Source organism: Apteryx rowi, unplaced genomic scaffold, assembly GCF_003343035.1.
Source record: "Apteryx rowi isolate R43461 unplaced genomic scaffold, aptRow1 scaffold_223, whole genome shotgun sequence".
Classification (NCBI taxonomy): Eukaryota; Metazoa; Chordata; class Aves; order Apterygiformes; family Apterygidae; genus Apteryx; species Apteryx rowi.
Window position 1 is genome coordinate 968,071 of NW_020448564.1, and position 23,511 is coordinate 991,581.

Genomic DNA, 23,511 nt, shown 5'->3' on the forward strand with positions numbered 1-23,511 from the left:
TCGACCTGCTGGCAACACTCTTCCTGATGCACCCCAGCATACCATTGGCCTTCTTGGCCACAAGGGCACATAATACATAAATTATTAACTTAAGGCTGTGCTTTCCAAATTGTGGGACACATGGGTGGAAAAGTGTTTACCATCTGTCCAAAAGTGCAGTGATAAAGATACATTGTGGTTCATGAAAGAAATTGAAGGGTGGCCATAATCCTTGGGTCTGAAAGGAGCCGAACCGACAGCCCCTCACTGACGAAATTCTGCAGTTATTGTAGTATTTTACTACTTCCCATAGATGGAGCCAAACTCACGTAGTCCAGCTGCATGCGACTCACCAGCAATGCATGCAGCATCCCCAAATTGCGGAGTAAAACTGTAGCAGGAGAGTTTGGGTCATGTAACTCCAAGCCCCATACCCTGCTCCTTCCCCTAAACTGACTTGCTAACACTGTCTCCCTGTCTCCCAGGTTGGTGTCCATGATTCAGTGGCAGCAGGCAATGAGACAAGAAAGCCCTAATCCAACACCAACCTGCTGACACAGCATAAGGGGAAACATTTTTCAGATGTTGTAAATATTACCTTCTGAACTAAATGTTACATCAAGGCTTTGGCTATTGGTCCATTCTTCTGCATAGTTGAATGGATAAGGCATTGGTGAGGGCCTAGGAAATGTGTTTTAGAGATTTCCTGCCACTGCTGCATTGTGATCTTAGGCGAAATCATGATTTACCAGGTCTAATGATTCTGGCCTTTCCCTGTAAAATGTTTGGGATCTGTAGAAGAAATGCAATGACTTGTAATAGAAGATAGGAGCTTAGGAGAACAGAGAGGAGGACTCTACTGTTTCTGCCACTTGTAAAGTGAGAGCTAAATTACATCTATTTGATAAAAAAGGGGTACAAGGAAGACAGGAACAACTATCAATCAGCCAAACAAGGATAAGAGCATTACAGAGTAAGAAGTGAGTAGTTCCAGCCTTTGGACTTAAAAAGTTATCAGTAGCTTTCTGACAACAAATCAAAGCTCTTTGCTCACTTCAAAAGCAAAGGAGGCATCTTACATCTTCTGTCTTCAGAACAGTGCAAAACAACTCATGTCCTAGTAATGGACAAAAGTAAATATTTCCACACTGATTTTCTTGATCTGGCAACAGCTTTCATTACCTTTGACTTGAAAATGTTGTGGAAGTGTCTGAGGCAATTACAGAGTGCCCTTTTGCTCGGCTGACTTTTTACTTTTAGCAAGACATGGACAACAAAGTAGCTAATTTTCCCAAAAGGCCTTCAGATTTAGAGGGCCAGTCTTGTTATCCTACTACTCAGTGTTCATACTGAATCACAAAAGAAGAATTGAAATGCTGAGACTATGTGTCAGCAATATCCTGATGATACAAATATGTGACCACACAGAGAAGAGGTCTGTGTCCAGTTTATATCCCTTTGGTTTCATGCCTCCGGTTGCATTTACAGTAGTCTCTATCCATTTCACAGAGGCGCACAGCGTGCAGCAAAAGCTGGTGGCAATCAAACAGTTGAGGGAGTTGGAAAGGGTTTTCATGTGCCAGACCAGTCTTTTGGATGGAGCCTCCTACCCAGAGGCTTGCTGTGAAGAAAGAAGAGGTGCTGGAGCCTGCTCTGGTTTAGCACATCGTCTAAGGCCTGTTGTTTTTGTTTTTTTCCCAGCCGACATTCTGACTCCAAAGTCTGGTCTTGAAGGAGTTATTTTCTCCAAGCAAGAGAAGCCATTTCCTTGCTAGAAAAGGTGCAGCTGGAGGATTTGGAAAGAGGAGATCTGATGCCGGCGCAACCCTGGGACTCCCCAGAGAGGTGCATAATCAGCTTGGGGAGAGGAAGTGTGTCACTCTCACATGTTTACTTTGTTTAGACRTCTCCGATGCAGCAGTGAGCACAAGAGGCTTTTCAGATTTCTTTTTGCAAAGCCTTTCTTTCTGATCTCAGCTGCGATGTCATCCCAAAAGAGCTGACTCACCCACTAGGGCTGCAGCTCCAGGGAACACATGCAGAGGCTGGGAAAGTTCAGAGTTATTTTCAGAGCTCGAGGGAGCTGCACCATGGGGTCTCTCTCACTGGAAGAGGTGCCAGACAGAGAACATGCCGTCCAAGAGCATCTGAGAGGCCCACTTAGAAATTGGGGGGTGCCATGACCCCACAGGCTTCAAAACAAGCAGACTGCGAAGGCAGAAATTAGTGCAGAACAATCACCATCCACTAGGAAAGTCTTTCTTTGGTGTTTTGATCTTGCCTATCACCTTCAGATCACTTTGCTGCATTAAATAGTCCCTGGAGCAGGAATTTGGCAGTGCCCAGACAAATATGCTTCACASAGAAGTACAAGAAACTGTGCAGCACAACTAAGGAATACATTGAGTATGGCAGGGATTCACCAGCTTGACTGCAGGCTCACCTTCTGCCTCAGTTTATCTGTTTACCTAAAATCCAACTACCCTGTCTGGTATTTCCAAAACTCTCCCTAGTCTGGGTAGGGTTTATTAACATAATATTTAGCCCTCCGGCCTTAGTGCCAGGATTTACAATTACGAGAGTAAACATTTTAAACTGTGATTTAAAATATACATTAAAGGCAGTGGAAAGAAAAGCTCTGGAGGGAAATTAGAATATCCTGATTTGTGTCTGAGAAAAGAGAGATGAATCAAATGGTAGGAAAAAAGAAAGAGTGCATAGTAATATCTGGGGAACATAGCAGAGGCTTCTTTCAGACAGACCTGATTTTCCTACAAAATAACAAATACAAAAGCAAGCACCCCAGAAAAAAAAGCAGCACGAACTAAGGAAGTTGGAACAAAATTCCCCTCTAAAAAGAACATAAACCAGCTCTTTCTCTCTGACATATTGGAGCTGCTTTCCACTTTTCTCTGCCCCTACTCAGAGCAACATTGAAACCRAGCAGATGAAGCCATTTGAATTTGTTTCCAAAGAAAGATATCCTTGAGTGGCAGCATTGCCTGTCAGATTCCAAAGACTCTTCCAGCTGCCGGCAACACAGCTGGAGCAGAGAGCACCTGGCCAGGGCTCTCTCGATGGCAGCCCCTGTGAACTGGAGAACCAACCGCCTGTGGGTGGTTAGTTAATACCAGGGACTGTTCAGCATCCTCGATGGTGACGCTCTGCAGCTCCATTTGCTTGTAGGGAGCCATTTCTTAGGGTTAGAGTTAAATGTCAAATTAAAGGACCCAATGGTAAAGGGCTCTCTGCAGAGCTGATTTCTGCAGAAATCTGTTTGGTGCCATTATATAACGTCAGGAGGCAGCTTTGCCTGAAATATCCTGGGGATCTCATTTCAAAAAAGGATACTGGAAAAAGAGAATAGGTTTGGAACTGAATGACAGATATGTTTAAAGGAATGGAGAGACTGCTATGCTGAAACCCCCTATGACTCTTGAGTTTACAGGGAGACATGCAGATAAAGGAACATAATAGAAAAGCAGAAAATAATAAAGACTATAAAGATGCTCTACTGGCTGCTGCTTACTCCTGTACAGAATGAGGACTCAGAGGATCTGAAAGGTAACACATTTTACAATGGATAACAGGAGATGTATTTATTACAGAATAATGTTATTTGTGTACAGGAGATATATTTACTACAGAATAATGTTATGTGTGTGAATTTCACAGACTATCATTGAGAACAAGAATTAGCTTAGATCTTAAAGAGGATTAGAATAAAAGAAAAAAATATGTAATTAGAGGCTCTTACTTTTATTATCTCCTTTATGTTTGAGGGATAAAATCCCACTTGCCTCAGGGCACAGAATAACCTTGGAAAGCCCAGGATTAGAAATAACTTCTTTTGTGGGCAAATTATCCTATCCTTTTGAACTTTTCTTGGAGTAATCTTTTGCTGGTTTCCACCATAGGTAGGATAGTAGCCTGCAGAGGTATTTTTTCTGTATTCTTCTTACTACTGAGGCGCATTAGTAGAGGCTTTGACCTATACAGGCCTCATGCCAGTTTTTCCTATCCTTCACCCTTCATCTGGTGCTCATTGTCACTGCCTGCGTGCAGATACACCAAAACATTAAGGCTCCTGTTGCCCCAGCTCAGCTGAGGGTGAAGCGAGCCACACACACTGCGGTTGCTGTATGTCTGATTTTCTTTATCTGCTGGACTATCACTTGCTGTAGCTATCACTTGCTATGGTGGATACCTATACCATCTGACCCTTATCTTCTATTGCACCTAAAAGGTACCCATCATCCTGGACTATACAGCCAGCTGGCTCATCCCCCCATGTAGACTGTGCTTCATGAGACCTGTCACTAACGCCTGGGTCTCTCAGTCAAGTTAGTGGCCTGAGACTGGCTGGGATTGATCACACTTTTGCAAGGAGGCAGCAAGTCAAAGACTAAAAGTATAAAGAGATATCATGTATTGGGTACAGGTGCCTCAAGTCCAGAGAGACTTTAAAGGTTATTTAATTTTCCTTTGTGAATCCATGCTTTAAAATGTCTAAACTAGTCAAATATATAATTTGGTTGAATGGCAACCATAGAAGAGAATATGATGATTATTCATGAAACTTTGGAGGATATAAATGTCAAGGAAGGAGGATTGTTTGTGATGCTACTAGTATGATAGCTTGGAGGACTCAAGTGTATTTGAGAAAAGGAAAACTTTGGCTCAATACAGGGAACAAAAATATCAGCTAAATAAAGCAACCTAAAATAAGTAACTTTAGAAAGCCTAAGAAACCAAACAAAACCTTTTCTCCAAGTCATTATTTTGAAAAAGTACCAGATACTACATTAAGTTCTCTATGAACTTCACTCTTGTTATGAATTTTTATATGGGAGCCACTCAAAAATTATGGTGATGGTGGCTGCCTAAAATGGAAGGAGCTGACAATAATCTCTGCCTGATTTGAATAATCCCTGAAAGGGAGATGCTGAAACCCCTTAGAAGCAGTAAATGAAAACTGAACAGGAACCTGGCACATATAGTAAATGACGCATATAGTGAATGGCACAATCTTCTGTTGGGCATTGCATGCAGAGGACAAATACATCATGATTTTCCACTTCTAAAATCTGTTGGTCTATAAAAAGTACTTCTTCCAGTTATGGAGACAAATAATTTTGACAACAGTGATTTGTCTTCTTACTGCAGAATTGATCCACTCTTTTTCTCTGTTTGTTTCCTCCTTTCCCTGGTGAGCTTTAAGTGCAGAGAGAAGGTGTCTGATCTGTATAAGAGTTTGGCACAGATGAGGGATCTGAAACTGAGAAAATACCACTGCTTTTCACATCTAGGGCACTCTCTCTTCATTGGAGTGTTTCTGGGTCTTAAAGGCTGTGATAAAGCAGATTTAATCCAAATGGAAGAAATGTTAAAACTTCAGATAAGAAGTCATTAAATACATGCACTGTATTAGAAAAATGTAGCAGTAGCTAAAGAAAATGTTTAAACGACATTTAAAGTGGAAACTTAAAGTCAGCTTAATAGTCAAAAATTATTATTTGAAGGTCAAAGTTGAGCTTCCTAGGCAGACTTTCCTCTTTCCATTTTTTGCTAATGTTTTTTAAATGAAGGTTGGAAATATTTGCATAACTGATTGCTGTGCTTTGGCGGATGGATATGTAAGACAAGGCTTGTCACTGGATCAGCAGGACAGATGCTGTCGAGGGAAGCATCCTCTTCAGCTTTTAAAAAGCGTTGGCTCCTGTGTGAGTGGGGAGGCAAAGAGTTCCTGAGCCATGTTTGCAGTACTTGAACTGCTGGTATTTTCAGTATGTACCAAAACCAAAATCAAATAATTCCACTGTTAGATCATGCTAAAGTGATCTGCTTCTCATTTCTGTGTCACATAAAAGTTACTGGGCATGCTGCAGAGGTGCTGGTGAAACCAAACACCCTGCAATACACAAAAGTTTTAAACTGTATAAACTCCTTGCCTCTTCCGGTCTTAAAACAGGCAAACAGGCAATCAATGAACACTTGTTGCTCTGTATTTAAGCTCTGATGGAAAAGCCTGGCGTTCATTTTGGAAATGACAGATGACAGTTTTAAAACAGCACAGTGCAATAGCTGGCAGTAATCCCTGTACCGCTTCAATATACCTGCTTTGCCCAAGCTCTGTGCTTCTCACCGCTTGCGTGTTTTTGGTACTGAAGCCCAGCTTGCTGAGCCCTAGCCCATGTTTCTCTGCAAGGCTTTGCACTGGACACAGTCAATGGCTGCTGCAGGTCGGCGGTTGCTGGCAGAGAGAAGGTATGTGATGATAACGCACCACATCAGGGCACTCTGTGTTCCCTTGTGTTTGTGTTTTTTGAGCTTTCAGACATTTTATTTCAAGGCCAGCGTTCTCAGGATGTTTTCATTCAGATGTATTTCCAGATGTAACTGTCTGCCAAATGATGTGCCTTTTTTTATCTGGGAAAATCCTTGGGTCTTTTTATGAGAAGGATGTACGAGGCCTAGGGAACTACCAGCACGTACTAGCATCTGCAAGCTTACTTTGGATAAGACTGTGGGCCCGACACTCACCATCCAGTCTGAGATAGCACAAATCAGGCTCAGAGCTGTGTCTGGGATTTTTTTTTCGCGCAAGAGACTCCCCAGCTGGCCCCAGGCCAGAGCACGCAGCCCTGCCCCAGCCCTGTGCCCTCGGCCCTGTGCCTCGGAGGATTCATAGCTGTGGCGTCCTGCTCATCCTCTGCTTGACAGGACAGCCCTGGGATGACATTGCTGTTGCTGCATTAGCGAAGTCTCTGGACTGCTTCAACATACACAGCACTGAGGAAATGACCTGCAGTGCCCCATGAATCGGCAAAGCACTGAGATGCCGTTAAATCATCTTTCTTGTTGTGCCACTAAGTCCTGCATCTTCCCCTCGCTCCCACACCCCATCTTTCCCTCTCTTCAGATCTTGTTTGTTATCCTCTTCACTCCAAATTTCTACCCCTGATTTTTTTTTCCTGATTTTTGTTTTATCCCCTCTATCCTCCCTCCCACACACCCAGCACCTACACTTGAACACAAACACTGGGAGTCCTGAAGGCACCAGAGGGAGGATCTCTCAACAGAATAATAATTATTACTATCAATATAATATCACCTAATAATTACAATAATTACAATAATATCATATAATATAGGTAATATAATACCAGTAACAGAATCGTGCATCTGGGAGGAGCAATTTCTGGGAAAAGCTCTGCTCAGTCCAAGGATGGCGCACGCTTTGGGGACACTGCCTGCACATGCTGACCGAGATGTAGGCATGGAGGTGCAGGTGCTCTGTGTTCTTCTTTAAAGGCTTATCACCTCAGTGGATGTGGGGCAGAGGACAGTAGGGAGACCAGCCTCAAATCCGAAGTCCCTGCCCCAAAGCACAGCAGTGTTAGAACTTCTTAATAAAAAAGGATGTGGTTTTCTTTTTACACTAGCAAAGCTTATTTTCCTTAGTCAGGTTTGGAGAAATAGCTGGGTTGTTTAGCTGAAACTTTCCACACACAAAACAGGCCACAGACAGATACACAACATGGAAACTTTCTGCCTGAACTACCTGGAAATGTTATCAGCAACTTTAAGCAGGACTTGATAAGGAAAAAGGTCAGGTAAACTCAACCATTATAAGTTTGTTTTATGGCATTGCCTGTGACTCTTATAATTAGACCCAGCCTTTTTGGCTGCCAGATCTGCAGTGATATAGCTAGGCAAGACACTGGAGCCACGTGTACCTTCAGAAAGCTATAATGTATATTTAGCCATCCTTTTAGTTTTGTGGCGGAGGCAGCAATGTAAAAGGACAAAGCTAATTTAAATTGAGATATCCAATCATATAGGATGGTTTGTGGTGTGGAGCAAGGGCACTTATGTCCTCTCTAAACACCRACCTGTGTTACTGCTGCTAGTGCTGGATCTGTAACACTGATGAATTAATTATGGGTTCTGTTCTTGCTGGGGAAAATGCGACCATGGAAGTAGCTGGATGTGGCCTACGTCAGAAGCTTCCTGCACAGCAGAAATAAATGTGCATGCACGTCTTTTCTTGCTGTTTCGACAGGGTACACCTAAGGTATCCAAAGAAAAAACAGGCGCTGAACAAGACAGGCAAAGTGTTCTTACATTTGCTCGTTCAAGAGCTGGTTCACTAGCAATACCAACAGGGAAAGCCCAAATGTCAGCGAGGTCAGGGTGTCCCAACCCATGCTTATTTGTGCTTTGGGATTTGCTGTGAGCCAGGCTACGTGATGCGAGCGCCGGCAGCCTGCTCTCCGTGAGAACATCCACCACGGCTGAGCGGAGGCTGCTAGCACAGCTGCCCACGTGGGAGGCGTTGAGGGGAAGCTTGGCAATGGGGATCATGGGAGGAAAAAGAAGGGTGGCTGTGCTTAAGGTAGGCAGTCGATCAGCTCACTGCATCTGATGCGAGTGCAGATTTGCTCATGCCATCTGTGCTCTGGTGATTAAAAACGCCTGAATGTTACCATATTTCCCAGATAATATCTCTATAAAAATAAATATTTTCTGTCCTGCTCGGTGGTTTTATTTCTGGGTCTGTATGGTAGTGCTCTGGACATAAATCTGAGGCTATTAGCTCCTGATTCAAGGTCCTCAGTAGCAACAACTGGCTTAYGGAGTCACTGCTTCCCCCCTTACGCCTCCAACCATTCTTTTTCTCAGCTACATCTCAGCACACCGCCACCTCTGTGGTGCCAGCACAACAGTTTATAGAGCCAAGTGTTGAAGCAGATTAGGGATCTAAAAAAAATAAATAGGCGGAGAGCTGGTGTTGCCACAAAAAGCCCTTAATGAAAATAAAGTCCCAGAGGTTCAAACAGTTCTGCCTGGAAGCAATAGCATAGGGCTCCCATGTTCCTGCCTGCATTTCCCAAACAGAACGAGGTGGGACCCAAGCACAGCACAGTCCATGGCTGTACTGGTGTTTCCAGATGTCCTGAAGCTGGGTCAGGGCTGCAGCTGGAAATCTCAGACAAATGCTCGTAGTCCATCCAGATAACAGTTCGAGGGTGGGGGAGGAAACAAATGCATCAAAAGAAAACCCAGGTGCGTGGTTGTTCTACTGTACATAGAGGGTAATCTTCAATTGGAAAAAAGAAAGGGGGGTGTCCACTTTTTTTGCTACTCAATAAGCAAAAGTGATCAGAAAAGTGCCCTTCCTCACCTTCAGTTTTTTCTCTTATCTTGTCAAGCTGGTTTCCTTGAAAACTTCTGGCGATGGGAGGAAGAACAGTTGTGTGAGAAACCAGCAATAACAACATTCAAAGGAAATTTGAGGAAGGGGAAATGATTTTACCAACATTACTTGAAGACCTATATGCAACTGAGAAGCCTTATGAGCAACTGGAGAAAGAGTCAGTGAAAGATAATATTTCTAAGAGCAAGATAGAAGACAATAACAGGAAAACATTCAACACATGGGATTTCGCTGGTAATTCCACTTTGCAAACACAAAACTCCCAGAAGCGGATGGCATTTACACTGTTACATATTAATAAAACCGCTCTCTCAAATCACAGCCACAGATCCCAACTCTAATTGCAGTTCTGCTTCCTTTTATGGAGCTTTTGGGCATCCCACCACAGACAGAGCTGACAGCTACCCCTGCTTCTCACCCTCCTGCAGCCTGAGCTCTACTTACTGAATCAGTGAAAAGGTTATTGAATGTGGGGTTTTTTTAAAGCATGCCGCCCGCTTAAACCACAGTCCTGAAAGAGCTGCCCACATATGGGCATGGGCTGAACCCGGGGCAAAAATTGTTGCTAAAATAGCCAATAATAGTAAGAGCTCCCCACACTAGAGTTAAAAAGCAAGGGGCATAGTAAAAGCATGAGTGCAAGCTTTCATGATGAAAAGGAGCAGTAAATTGAGCTTTAAGCACAACATGTTTCTCTTACACTTAATTTAGCACTCATACTGACAGCTCCTGGAGATACAGGCCTTTTATCTGCTGGCTGCAGCCTCTCCCACAGCTGTGACTCAGCTGGCCCTTGTCTGCCTGCCTTGTTTGAGTGGGAACATCTCCAAGAGGCCCTAATAAAGTTTAGCCCCCATGGCCCCAACCATTTCTGACTTCTCTAGGGACAATCGGGTCAAGCAAAGCCCAGTAGGAGGTGGTCTGAGTTACCTGTTGTTTAGGAAGGGGAGATACACTCCTTCCTAACCTCAAGTGAGCTAACCTCACTTGTGGCCAGGAAAGCACCTCCAGGCTGTCATGACTCTGTCCTCTCCATCCCATTCCCACTACCTCTCTCCCAGGCTGGCATTCCATTTGAGGGTCTGCATTTTTTTATTATGTTAATACCACTTGGGGAATTGCATTTGCTAGTACCTTCCTGTTGGATGGGAGAGGCAGGGGAAAACGAAGCCATGAAGGCTTGATGGTGCTGTTGTCCATCATTCTGCAGGTAAAAAGTTTGGTTTGCAGATCAGCATATTAGCTTTTCCACTCATCATTACAGCCTGTCAAACTCTCCCTCTTGGCAGGAGAGCTCTGCCACAGAAAGACAATTCCCTGCACATCTCCTTTCCTGGTCATCACTCCCCTTGTGCCGATGTTGCCACCTGCCTGATCCCACAGTGAACCAGTCTGAGTACTTAGAATATAATAAAACAAAAAAGTTAAGGAAAACTTAAAAAAAAAAAAAAAAAAAAAGCTTTCTGCCAGGTCTGTTCCCTGGACTGACTCATTAAAGGCTTCAGTAAGGATCACCCCCAGCTGGAGGGAAGAGCGGTGGTACTGCAGCCAGGCTGTGCAAGTCCGACTAAAGCAGCCCCACTGCCCCCTCCCCTGCCTCCTTGCTCATGGCCTTGCGCCCCCCTTGCCCTGGGCCTGCACAGCCACTCACTGGATTACACAAAGAGATGCAAAATAAATCAGGCAAAATTTGGGGACCAGGACATTGTAAGCTGTTTGACCACACAAACGCTCAGRACAGCTTGAAGGTGGGACCAAATGACTGGGGAAGGGGCATGATGATTAGCTTTGCTCCCCAAGACCTGCCAGCGAAGTTCCTGGAGCCATGTTGGGGGACTTCTTGTGTGCCATAAGACAACAGCACAGCCTGCAAACCTGGGAATGGGCTTGGGGACTCGAAAGCTTGGTTGATCTTTTTTCCTGCAACTCTGTGAGTCAGTCTTATACAAAATATGATGTCTCTCCAAAATCTTGCCTGCGCTCCTCTGCTGCCTAAAGCCATTAATCCCAGCCTGAAGCTCTTCCAGCAGGGAAACGAATGCGATTGTAATGGTTTGGCTGCAGTGCCCTGCCTCCTCCAGCCATTAGCATCTCCTCATACAACTAAAGGACTGTCAGAAAGGAGAGCACCTACAGACTGCGATACCCTTCCAGTATCGTTGTGCCCATGACAGCACTTACTACGTGCAGCGATGGACACAGAGGGAAAAATAAGGACCAGCAGGGCCATAGTAGCACCTAAAGGAGCAGGCTGAAATCTAGTCATCTGCAAACCCAGCAGACTTCCCCACCAGCTGAGACTTCGTGCCGCCGCAGCAGGAGTCAAATATTTCAGTGCGCCTTCCCCGGTGAGTGGCACAAGGGCCCCCGGTTTGGTTTCCATGCTGCAGGCTGCCTCTCCCACCAAGCCCATCTGCACAGCGGGGACAGATGAATTTCGGACTGAAGGCAAATGAGGTAACAGTCTTTAGTGACGATCTGTGCAGCCCTTGCGTAACACTGCTACGCCGGGTCCGGCTCTCCTCGTTTGCAGCCACGGACACGTCCGTATGCAGCTCAGTTCCTGACCTGGCTGGTTTGCTCCAGACAGGAAGCTAAGCAATGTGCTTACTTCTTCCGCAGAAAAAAAACAACAAAAAAAAAAMCMAAAAAAACAGACCAAAAGCCTCCCCTTGTCCCCCTGAGATTAAAAGAACGAAAGCCGGGCAACAGGAAAGATGATTTCCAGCGCTGGGAAATGCAGTCGTTATGGCAACTGTCGGAGATCACTCACGGAGGTTATAAATGGGATCGGGCTCAGCAGGGCAGCCCGTGCCAGCAAATCCTTAGGGGAAGGGAAAAGAGCTCGTGGCTGGTTTCATTGGCACGCAAACGCGGATGGCTCCCAAGAGGATCCACCACCGGCGTCACGAGCGGCACCCGCGGGAGACATCTGCATGAATCTGCCATCACGCTCACCCTCGTAGCCAGCAGCTGAAGGAGGAGCGATGCGGGCAGGAACGTGCAGGGCAGAGCACCAGGGCCATGACGCAGCTGGGCACTGGCAGCGGCCAAAATCCCCCCACATGTCAACTGCACAGTTTGCCCTCAGAGGGGAACAAGAGATTACCCAGGAAAACCCTTTGCGTTAACCTTCTCATTTCATACGCCACCAAGCCGACATCCTGTTCAGCCAAGCCTGCGATAGGGTCAAGGAGAAAAAAGGAAGCAAATGAACTGAAATAGGTGAGTGTCATGAAAACCACGGGCTACGGCACTTGCACTGGCTGGTGGTTTCCCTTCACTTGACACAGATGAAGAAAAGCCACCAAGAAACCATGGAGGCCCCTCAAACAGCATCCATGATGACCACTTGCCCGCTGGAGCCGCTACCTCATTGACCTCGGCCAGTGACTGAAGGATAAAAACCCCAGTGGGCAGCTTTGCTCCAAACAAATGTCATAAAAATGCTGGCTGCAACATCTTGGCAGCAAAGAGAATATGTAGATGGGGACCCTGCCCAGGCACAGTGTCAAGAACTGCTGATTTTTGCATCCTAGAGAAGCTGGGAGGATGATTATCTGCCTTAAATTACAATCACTGTTGAAAAATTAACCTTAAATAGTAACACCCTTGCAATAGCTTCACATACACTAGGGGAGACCATGCATGCTTATTTTCAAGGCAGAGAAGCAATGTTTTCAGACAGGTAAACAAAAAGCTTTCACAGATTTCTTAATAAATAGGTTTCTTAATAAAATAAAGAATGAGTTTGTCTGTATTTGGGCTAGTTTGTTGGAAATAGTTATTAAATAGTTAAGAGGTTACAGAGCATCCAGGCTGTGCTAGCTAACCGAGGCTCTGACTGCAGTAGTGAGAATTTAAGGAAGGGCAAGGATTAGCACAGGGACTTCAATGGAAACCCAAGGAGGGGCAGAGCTGTGGCAGCCCTGTGCCTGCCTGACCCACTGCGCACAAACTACGAACATGCCTCTCTGCAGCTTCAGCTGCCCAGTTACATCCGCTGAAGATCGGGCCATCGATCTGCACTGTGCACAACTCACCGGCCCCTCTCCCAACTGCGGAGCTGTGCCATGCCACAAGGTAGCCAAAGACCAAAAGGCTTCAGAGCACCTCCAGAGCTCCAGGCGTGACAGATGGGACTCAAAATACAAACCCTGGGCCTGACCGCTCTCCCGCTTAATTTTATCCGATCTTTTGATTGCTCAGACATCAGACGCGAAGGATTTTCAATGTACTGAAAGTAAATATGCCAATTAGAGTGACTTCAAGGCAGAGTTGGCAGCTTAACTTCTTTGTCATACTCACCAAATGCGGTGGTGATGGTGTGCCTTCAAAATACAGAGACCTGTTATTGTGATATTGTGTCCTTCTGCACATCCCTGTGTTTGTGAGCTTTGCTACATGGTCTCCCCCAGGAGAGCAGGGAAAGGGCGATGCCAGCAGGTGCAGAATTATTTGGCTTCACTGATAGTATATATTTCTATCTTCTGTTATTGAGCTATCATTTTGTTTTCCTACTGCTATTTAAAAATTAATACAAATTAGTTCTGTTTAAAGCAACAGGAATACAGGCATGTGTTAGATCTTGGCCCTTCCCCACCACTTATTTAGGCAGATTAAGTTACTTAGAAAACTGTGCATATAATTAATAACAGCCAAAGGGCATTTTAAGCAAGATCATTTCAGCAAAAATGCAAAGGGAAATTTTGTGGGAAATAAGCTTCACTTTTATTGTTGAAAAGACAAATTAAACAAAAGTATTAACTTCATCAGTGATGTCATGGCTAAAATTAACAATAAAAAATGCCAACAAACTCCCTCTGCTATTGTCTAGCCGCCCTGAGGAACTTTTGATATCCTGTCGGCTGTTGCACTGTGACAGCAGTGGTCATCAGAAGAAATTGCTTTAATCTGGCAGATGCCTCAAGCAGCCAGACATGTAATTGCTATTAGAAGAGTCTTGGGCTTGCAACATGGGCAGGCGCAGCGCAGCACACCCACCCAGCACTGAGTGACTAAAATAGAGGGGGAAGAAAAGGAGGGTCAGAGCGCCCTTCCCTCTTTCTGCTGTAGCCACTCCCATGTCATCAGATGGGACTGTGTAGGCCCCTGCACTGAAAAATGGGGTGGGAAAATGAGGAGCCCAGTCCCTTTTTTTCCAAGGGGAAAGTGAAGCCTGCCAAAGAAGAGCAGCTCAGCCCCTAAAGCATCACAGCAATCCCAGCCTCCTATTTGAGGCGGCAGGAATTCATCCCAAAGTCTCCAAGCGCCCCTTGGCTTTATGCAGGCCGCCCCCTCACCATTGCTGAGAGCAGCAGCTGCGCCAGCAGCTCTCGAGCTGTTTCGCTCCACACCCCTTTCCCACGGGAGCTCACGCCTCCTCATTCCCACCACGAGGAGCGTGGCCAGCATCAGGAACAGAGGTGCGAAACAGTGTCCTGCTCACACTGTCATCCCCATGTGTCTCACGCTCCCTTCCGACGTTTGGGAGATGCTAAATGAGGTGATTTGCACAGCTTTCTCCTAAGCTGCAGGCAGGAGATCGAAAGGGAAGAGCTGGTGGGACACGAGTTCAGAGTCTGCAGTGGATGCCCTTGGGATGCACCTGGTAAAGCATCTTCAGGAGAAAGAGAATTGCAGGGTTTCTCAGAAACACTCACCCTGGAAACCACCCAAAGAGAAATCGAGATGACGGTACTCCCTTCCTTTAGACTGCAACCATTTGAAACCAAGGCCCACAGGAATTATTTAGAAGGCAGACTGGGCAAAATCTGGAAGGTCAAATGTAAAGACGCTGAAGTCAGTCTCCCATGGAGCAATGGCATAGAAATAGCCTGTGGAGATGAGGAGGTGAAAGTCTCAGCCTCATTGCTGATGCCCCTGGACGAGGCAGCACACACTCCCCAGCCCTGCACTCACCTCCTCCCTTCCCCACCTGCCCCTGAGCTTTTCACTCCCCCTCTCGCTCCGACCTGCTGCTTTGCCCACCCTTTGCTGAGCCACTTCTACCCTTGGTGGGTCTAAATGAGCTCAGCTCTCTCCCCAGCCTGCTGCCCTCATCTAATCGCATTCCCAAGCCTCAAAACAGGCTCCAGCTGCAAAGGCCGCAACCCTCTTCCATGCAGCCTCTACCAAACTGGGAACAGTTCCCTGACGCAGGTCCCTGGCGCAGGAACAACCAGCGTGCCGTGGCACGGGTCTGGCGCTGCTGGGGCAGGTGGCAAGGACAGGAATCCCTCCAGCCACAGCAAACCTCCTGCGTTAAAACGCAGATCCAGTGCCATGCCTCAGTCAGTACCTCTGCATTGTCACCAGGCCGGAGCAGGGACCGCTCCTTCCCCCAATATCAGACAGTGTGTTTCCCAGGCCTGTGACACCTGCTTTTTTTTTTTTTTTTTCCCCTCCCACTGGGCCTTCACTCAGAGTCCCACAAGGACGGTGGTGGCACCCAGCCCCAGGAAGAAGGAGGATTTCAGATATAGTACAGGTCTCATTGCCTTCCACTGTTTGGCTCCGGTTTCTCCACAGTTTGCTATCTGGCATTACCTTCACGGGCACCCTTTTCTAACACAGCATATGAGGGACTCCTCTTTGAGGACCTCTATGTGGCCGCCTGCAACGTCCTGGGGACCCAGGCGCTCCCACCAAGGCGACACGTGAATTAGTCCAAAACAGAGCTTCGGCTGCTACCGATCACCTGCTCCTGGGAGCCAAACTAGCTCACAGAGAGCTGAGTCAGTCCTCTGCTTCTTGCCCAGCTCTAAATCCTTGGCATGACTGGTACTGACCCAACGAAGCAATTTTCCTTCTGAAGGCCTCGGCTGTTTGCCCTCCCCTCTGCCAGAGCCTGTGGATGGCTCTCAGTTTCTAAATCACTGGGAACTGCTGAAGGTCTTTTCTGAAGACCTCTCACATTTAAAATTTGCCTTTACTGAAGTAATAACAGGTCCCAGCAGCTGTTACAGTGCTGGAAAATGACAGGAGCTGTGAGCTCTCAGCGAGAAGTCAGATTTTCTGTTGCTGATAACTGGAAATCACTGGGCAAGCTAATCCTAGAAGAGGAAAAGGGGAAAAACAGCAGGAGAAAAGATCAGTATGTTGCTGTGTCAGCACTAGCAGGCCCTGCTAAACCTGCTAAGCAGCACTCCTGTCAAGAACGGCTGAAATGGCAAAAAAAAAAAAAAAAAAAAAAAAAAGGAGAGAAAATGAGAAAGGGAATGGGAAAACAGAGCAGGGATGAATGGGAAAAGGATGAATGCAACAATTCATGCAGTCAACCCTCAGAACACACCCACTGAAGGACTTGGTAGGCTCTCTCCTGCTTGCCCTCACACACATACTCAAAATTAAAAGCGATATAAAGATATTGTACAAAAACATTACTTCCTTCTTTCCCATCACTCTGAACCTCAGCTAAGTCCAGTCCCCATCACAAAGCTCCTGCACAGCCTGGGCTGCAGCCACTGTTGCAGCATTTTGAATATTACCCCAAGACATGGCAGGCATGTTTGCAGGGATAGCAGGATGCCTCTCAGACTGGAGGGCAGGGAGGCACAGATTTCCCCCCGTGCTTTTGCTCTCTCTTCCCCCAGAGCCATGGCCAGGCATGCCGCTCTGGTGCTTCCCCCTCAGCACAGTCCCTGCACGCTCCAAGCCCCAAAACTCGCAGGTCTGAGTTGAGCCCCAAGGAGACCTTCCACTAACATCTTTGGACTGAGCCCCTAGGAAAGGGAGCCAGAATCAGCCCCGACAAGGGTATACATTAAAGACAAGCTACCCAACCCAGAGTCACCAGTGCCAAAAAGGGGCTGCAGTCACCTCCCGTTAGCGCTACCCGGCTCCCCCCATGCCCTGTGCATGGGATGGAAAGCCGGGCCCTGCTGTTCAAGCCTCCTAGTTGCTTGCTTTGAAATGCCTATGGATCCCTGTTTCCCACCGTGCCATGCTTGTGATCAACAACTCCAACATGACAAGGGAAATAACAGGCAAAGGAAGTCAAAAACCATACAGACAAAGTACCYACCAGCTCTCATCAGCCTTCCCTCCCTCCTCTCTTGCTCTCCTTCCTCCTTAATAATTCAGTGAGCATTTTGCAGTGAGGATGTTCAATACCTGCTGAAACAGAACTGGCCTTTTCTTCAAGCACATCCTTCTTGCCAGTTGAAGGGCTACCGGCACAGTGAGGGAATGAGTCCGCTGATTGCCTGAGTGATAAAAGAGTATCACACTATGAAGCAGAATTAGTGGGTGGGTGGGTTGGGACAGAGGCAGGAGGAAGCAAAGTTGTATAGGTGTGAAATGTAAAGAGCGCTCAATGATGGCTATAATAAAAACCCTTCTTCACCCATTATTAAGAATAGATAAAATGGAGAGGATATCTGTCTTTTCAATTCAGAATCCAGAAGAAGGAACTCATCCTTTCGCACCTCTAAATCATCTGTGCTTTCTGAGGCTGCTGGTGGAAGTACATGGCTGCAGTGTCAAATTCCACAATTGAAAATAACTAATGATGACAATACCGATAACATGCCCGTCAGGTTGACACCTCCAGAAAGGCCAAACTCCCCCGGGAAACTGAGCGACAGATGCCACGGGTGAGGGGTGAGAGGTTGTCGAGTAGCAGAGAATTGGGGAATTCATGGCGGTCAAGCAGGCATGAGACAGGCAGAAAGTCAGCTTGGAGAAGGGGAAGGAAGAGAAAGATGCTCACGCACAACCGTTTCTCCTCACTGCTTCGCAACAGCTCCTGGGATCCACCAACGCTTGTTCTTCCGGCATCTGCAAATGTTACAGGAGCAGGAAACCCCACAGTCGTTTAAGCCAGACAGAGGGGCAGGCTGCCCATGAGCCCTGGCCACCCTGCACTACACATTCGGGATGTCGTAGGGCCTTGCTGGGGGGACCACAGGCAGATGGTGTGCCCATACCTGTAGCTGCTGACGCCTTTGCAGCAGGTTCTCATTTTTACCTGGATTTATGTCTGCATGAGAGCCCAGTGGCAGTGCATTTTGAAATGTGCCACAGATCGGTCAAGGTTTTGAGCTCCGCTTGGGATTCTTGCTTGCTTGAAGAACTTCCATTCCTCTTTCTAGAGGTGGCTGCCTGTCTAAGTCAGTGCAAAGAGATAAATATTGACCTTGGGCAGCAACCTAATGGTTGGTTTTAACTTGTGTAGCATTTTGTGGTTTAGGGTCCATTTTCTTTAATTTTTGCAGTATTATATTGTTGCAGTTTCCAAGCACAACAGAGCCAGTAATGCTGGGGGTTCCCTTAAGCTACAAGGGAAGGCTGCCGTAAGAGTGTTCAACAGAAATGGCCCTTGACGGAAAGCCAGGAGCCCCTTCTGGCCCAAAACAACTCAAATATACTGCTTTATGGTGGAAATTATGAAGCTGCTCTAGGAGGAAGGGTTGTTAATGAACCAGGTGCAGCAGAAGGAGAGGTGCAGAGGACTGGGCTTTTGCTGAAAGTTTTATTGTTACATTATGATGCCAGTTGCATTTTAACAGTAGATACTTAGCAATACACTTAGGTGGGTGTCAGAACCATGTGAAAGTCCTTCAAGCCATGCATTGCGCAAATGGAGCGAGTGACAATCCCTGCCTCCGCAGAGCTCCCAGGTTAACAGACAGGACCTGGCAGGTGGAAGGAAGCAGCAGCAGGCAAGGGGTAAGAGTACATAGCAGAAATAACAGGATGTTTTCACACAGATTAGCTGTTTGCTCACATTACAGACAATCAAGAGTACAACTTGCCTTCTACCTAGCTTCATCTGCTGAGAGCTTTCAGTATGCAGCACATTTGAGGTGAAATTTAAGGATGCAGATTCAGCCTGGCACTATTCCTACAATAAGGAGTGGGTGTAGCTGTCAATTTTCTATAGGTGGCAAATGTGCCCAGAATATTGGTTGGGCACTTTTCTTGGGTAGTGTTTTACAACAAATAGGAACACATACGACAGCCAGCAGCAACAAATTACTGCAGGCAGTGGTGTTTATTTGACTGGCTTGAAAATGGTGCGAGTGTCCACTGCAATGAACCAAGCCTCCTGAGGAGGCCAACACTGCGTATCCAAAAAGGCGGCTTTGGTTACCTTCACTTATTTAGTTTTTACTGCATGTTTGCATGTTTCCAGAGAGCAGGTTTGTGGTTTTTTTTTTTTTTTTTTTTTTTTTTTTAAATTGGATAAATGAAGTGTGGGTTATGAAAAGAAAGGGCCTAGAAAAGGCAGAATGTATCACCTCTTTCAGGTAGTGAGAAAATCTGTCTCACCCCACCATGGGGCTGATGGTCTTTGCAGATGTGTCCATCTGCAAAAGTTCACGGGAATTAAAGAATAGTGTGAATTTGAACTAACTGCCCATGTGGGCTCTGCCGTTCCTGAAGTTATGCAGTTACTCAGGAAATTAATTTTCATCAACTGTTCCCAAACAAGTCCCCATGTAAACAAAACCTAAACAGATTTCTTTCCTCTGATATCATTTAGGAATCTCAAAGRGGATGAAACCATAACTTGCAATTCCCTGAAAGTGCTTTATGTAATTGCAGCAACGTAAATGGACCTTTGCGTAAATGGGAACTGGATTCCTACCCCTTTTACGAATTACCTTCCGCCACAGCAACCTCTTGTTTACAGCTCTCCCACTTCCTCAGAGATGGAAAGGGGAAAAGGGCCATGTGTCCATGCACTGGAAGGAACCAGATCCTTCAGGGGATCCCATCCTTGGGCTGGAGAATCAAGCCTATTTCCCACCCACTGAAACCCAAGCTTTCGGATAGCGTGTTCGGCGACGCAAGAGCGTTYGCAGGAATACAGAAGACTGCTTCTTTTGAACATGCTTGTGCACGCCTTGCATGGATATAGTGACAGTTTGCCTGTCTCACATGTGCCGGCTCCATCCACCCAGTATTCCCGACCCAGCATGCCAACACCTGTCTTAGGCATAGATAAGCTTTAACAAACAACCAATATACTCACAAACTAGACTTGTCAATGTTTTGACAAGTGCTTTAAGTTGTGAAAGGGGAGGAAATCGTATGTATGTAACCAGCCAAGAGATTCTGGAGTAATCTTATATTTAAAAAATATTTAAATTACCTGCTGTGATTTTTTTTTTTTAATCAGTTATCTACACATAATATTTAAATAAGAGATTGGCAACTGCTATCTAATTTTAATCCAGAGAACTGGCTGTGAATTGATCCAGAACAAAAAGTAGCTGTTTTAAGATATATTAAAGTTGCACCTAAAAAGACTTGCTCTGGAAACAGATTAAGCTTGGAAGAGTCAGCAGTGACACCACAACTTTGCTCAATCAGCATTACAAATTACATTTGGAGCCATTCAATATTTTCCACTGAAGAGCCCAAATTTCACAAGACCAACTCTCACTCCACATCAGAGTCCCAAACTCTTCTGTGTGATTTAGAACAAGCCACAGATTTGTTTTCCTTTTGCTTTCTGATGTATATATAAAGTTTTAGAAGTCAACCAACAATCCAGTGCTAAGAGTTTTCTGATATTTCTGGCAGGAAGACCTTATCTTTGGGGTAAAGCTTGCCTGACTGCTGTGGAAGGAGGCAGAGAAAGCAGATGGTTCCCATCCCTTCAGCCCCGGAAGCAGCTCGGCTCCTGTCTATAAGCAAATCGCTCAGCTCTAAGAAAGGCTCTGCAATTCCCCTGTGCTGGCTTGGTAGAAAGCCTGAGAGGAAGGCAAAATGGATATAATAAAGAAGTTGGATGTGAAACATTAATAGTGAGTGCAGAGAGGGGGCACATGAAAACTTTTCACACGAGTGTGTGGGAAACAGCGTGAACTTACTAGCTAGCCTGTACTCTGCAGGGTTTTTTTCTTTCCTGTCCTGGGACGTTAAGTCCTCTCTTTGTGCAAAGCAACAGGGGAACACTCCATTCTGGTCAGTCTTAGCCAAATCACCCTTAATGCATCCCAGCTGGTTTATAAAAGATCAGTTTGCAATATTGTGACTCCCCTGAGTGCTGTGATAATCCAGATAAGGAAGACCACAAGAAAAACGCATAAGTATTTTTAGCTCACATCCTATTTTTGCTCTGTCCACTGTGAAAAAGGACAAGGGCAAAGATTACTCAGTAGAAAGCTTTTCTCTCCAGGGGAGAATTAGTTCAGCCAACTGACTCATCCTCACCCCCATTCCCTACACTCTTTAAGAGTGAAAAGTAGAGAGAAAAATTAAACCTCTATTTTGCACAAGTAACTCCAGCCATTGAGAAATAAACTATATATATTTTGTCTCCTTTTCTGCATAGTGCCAATTCTACCAAAGTGACACATGGGGGAAAAAAACAGGAACTTGACATTAACTTCACTTTTGAAAGAGTCTAAAGCTTAAAGTTGCAACTAATTAACATGGTAAAAATGGATATGTACAGTAAGGATAGAAAGAGGAAAGTAGGCCTTTTCTTCCTTTTCTAATAATTTTCTTAAATGAACAATATTAGAGAACAATACTATAAAGTAATGTAGAGTCTGATAGAGCCTGTCATCATTCCTGAAAGATCTTTTCTCAATAGAAGAGCTAGAAAGCAGATCTCAGGCATCAGTCTTCTGCATAATCAGCAACCCAAACCCACCTTTCCAGAGATTAATCATGGGGAGGGATTGTTTTACTGAAAATAGTCATACAGGAGTTCAAACTACTTCCATTTCTTGCATTTATAGATATATCCCATAGTGGTGATCACCGCAACGATGGACAGAAAATATGAACTTACCATAAGAGGCTGCATCACACAAGGCACAGTCACTAGGAGACCAGGAGGAAGGTAGCTTTCACAGTCCCTTTAACTTTTGGCTTCTCTTCCCACACTCCTCGCAAGACAGGGCAGGAATAAATCATTACCAGTTGTAATGGTGGTGGTACAGTGTAGACTCCTGTCCAGAAATGGTCAATTGCATCTAACAACTCAGTTAACACAGGTCATCAAAGCAGCCGTCACAGGGGAGCTCCTTTGGTTATGACCCCTGTGGGCAGAGTTGATGTTGTGGAGGTCTCCTAAAGATCACTCACCAGCTGAGAAGGCTCACCACACTTTCCCAGCCAGAAGTTGCATCATGGCCAAGAGAAGAAAAATGTTAAACTGCCATCCCGAGCTATTCAAAGCTTCTCCTGGTGGTCATGCTGGGCTTTTCTAAACACTTCCACATGTTGTTAGAAAAACAGGAAACATTYAGATCACATCTTTCACTAAATGTATGGTGGACAAGGGGATCTTTTGAAGCTGCATCTAGATTGGAACAAAGAATTAGGAGTGAGTATTAAGCCAAAATTCCTGCTTTGTCTCATCAATAGTACCACCAGCATAGAGAGGATTATGAAAGCATGCCTGTATGTTGTCAGAGACGGACTTAGTTTTCTGTAATCTGCCCTGAACTTGTTTTGGCCACATCTATGCTAGCCAATGGTATTTTATCATCAGTCATTGCTCCAAATATCATTGCTGAACAATCTTACTTTTTGAGCTTGAAAGTAGTTCACGCTCACATGGCATTTGTGTTGACTCCAAAGCACTAAACAATAAAATTTTTTATAAARTCCCCTTCTCTCAGCAAGTGTGGTCAGATGCTATCCCTACTTTACTAATGATGAGACACACAAAAGGTCCAAATCTGGTTGTGGAATCAAGCACTTGTTCCTTTTTCTACACAAACACAACACTAAGGGATTTGCCAAGAGAGAGTAGAAAAATGGGTAACCCAGAAGATAGCTATGTGGACCGCATGATATCTATATGCCTCTCTGTCTTTGCCACAGAACAGTTCTCCTCCTGAAAATGAACCTGGTTTTTAACAATGTGATTTACTGTATGTTTTTAAAAACTAGACTGGCAAGCATTCCTCACTGCTGCCTAAGCTGAGGCCTTAACCAAAGGCATCTTCTGCTCCCTTCCCCCTCCCAGCACTACTGTTTTTATAGAGTTGTCAGGGCTGTTACTGCAAGTGTCCCTCAATCCACTGAACTTCTGCATACCCAACTGCCTGCCAGCATGAGACACCTGGGAAAGGTTTATGACCTGATCTGAACTGAAATAAAAAGACTGTAGGATAGCAGAGCCCAAGCTGTCAAGCAGGGTAGTCAACATTACCTCCTTAAGGAGACACTCAAGGTCTCTTCACACAGACCGAACCACATTGCATGCCCTGTACGCGGGAGTTTTGTATAATATGGAACAGCCAGTGGGATGTTGGGCAATGCGGGCAGCACTATCACGTGGCCCAGCTTGTACAGGGATGTTGGTCATTTAATGGGACCAGTCATCCTCACACCACAGG

The 23,511-nt window shown here is 45.6% G+C and overlaps 1 long non-coding RNA gene across 1 annotated transcript; it reads right to left on the bottom strand.

The window, feature by feature from the left end:
- On the bottom strand, positions 1–21,946 carry LOC112965732. Its single transcript, XR_003253370.1, has 8 exons — positions 17,629–21,946; positions 14,863–17,406; positions 13,508–13,719; positions 10,334–13,436; positions 9,167–9,213; positions 7,875–8,051; positions 7,146–7,357; positions 1–6,232 (listed from the first exon to the last, which is right to left on the bottom strand). It is a non-coding gene; the product is annotated as an uncharacterized LOC112965732 (long non-coding RNA).
- Positions 21,947–23,511: the final 1,565 nt, after the last annotated feature.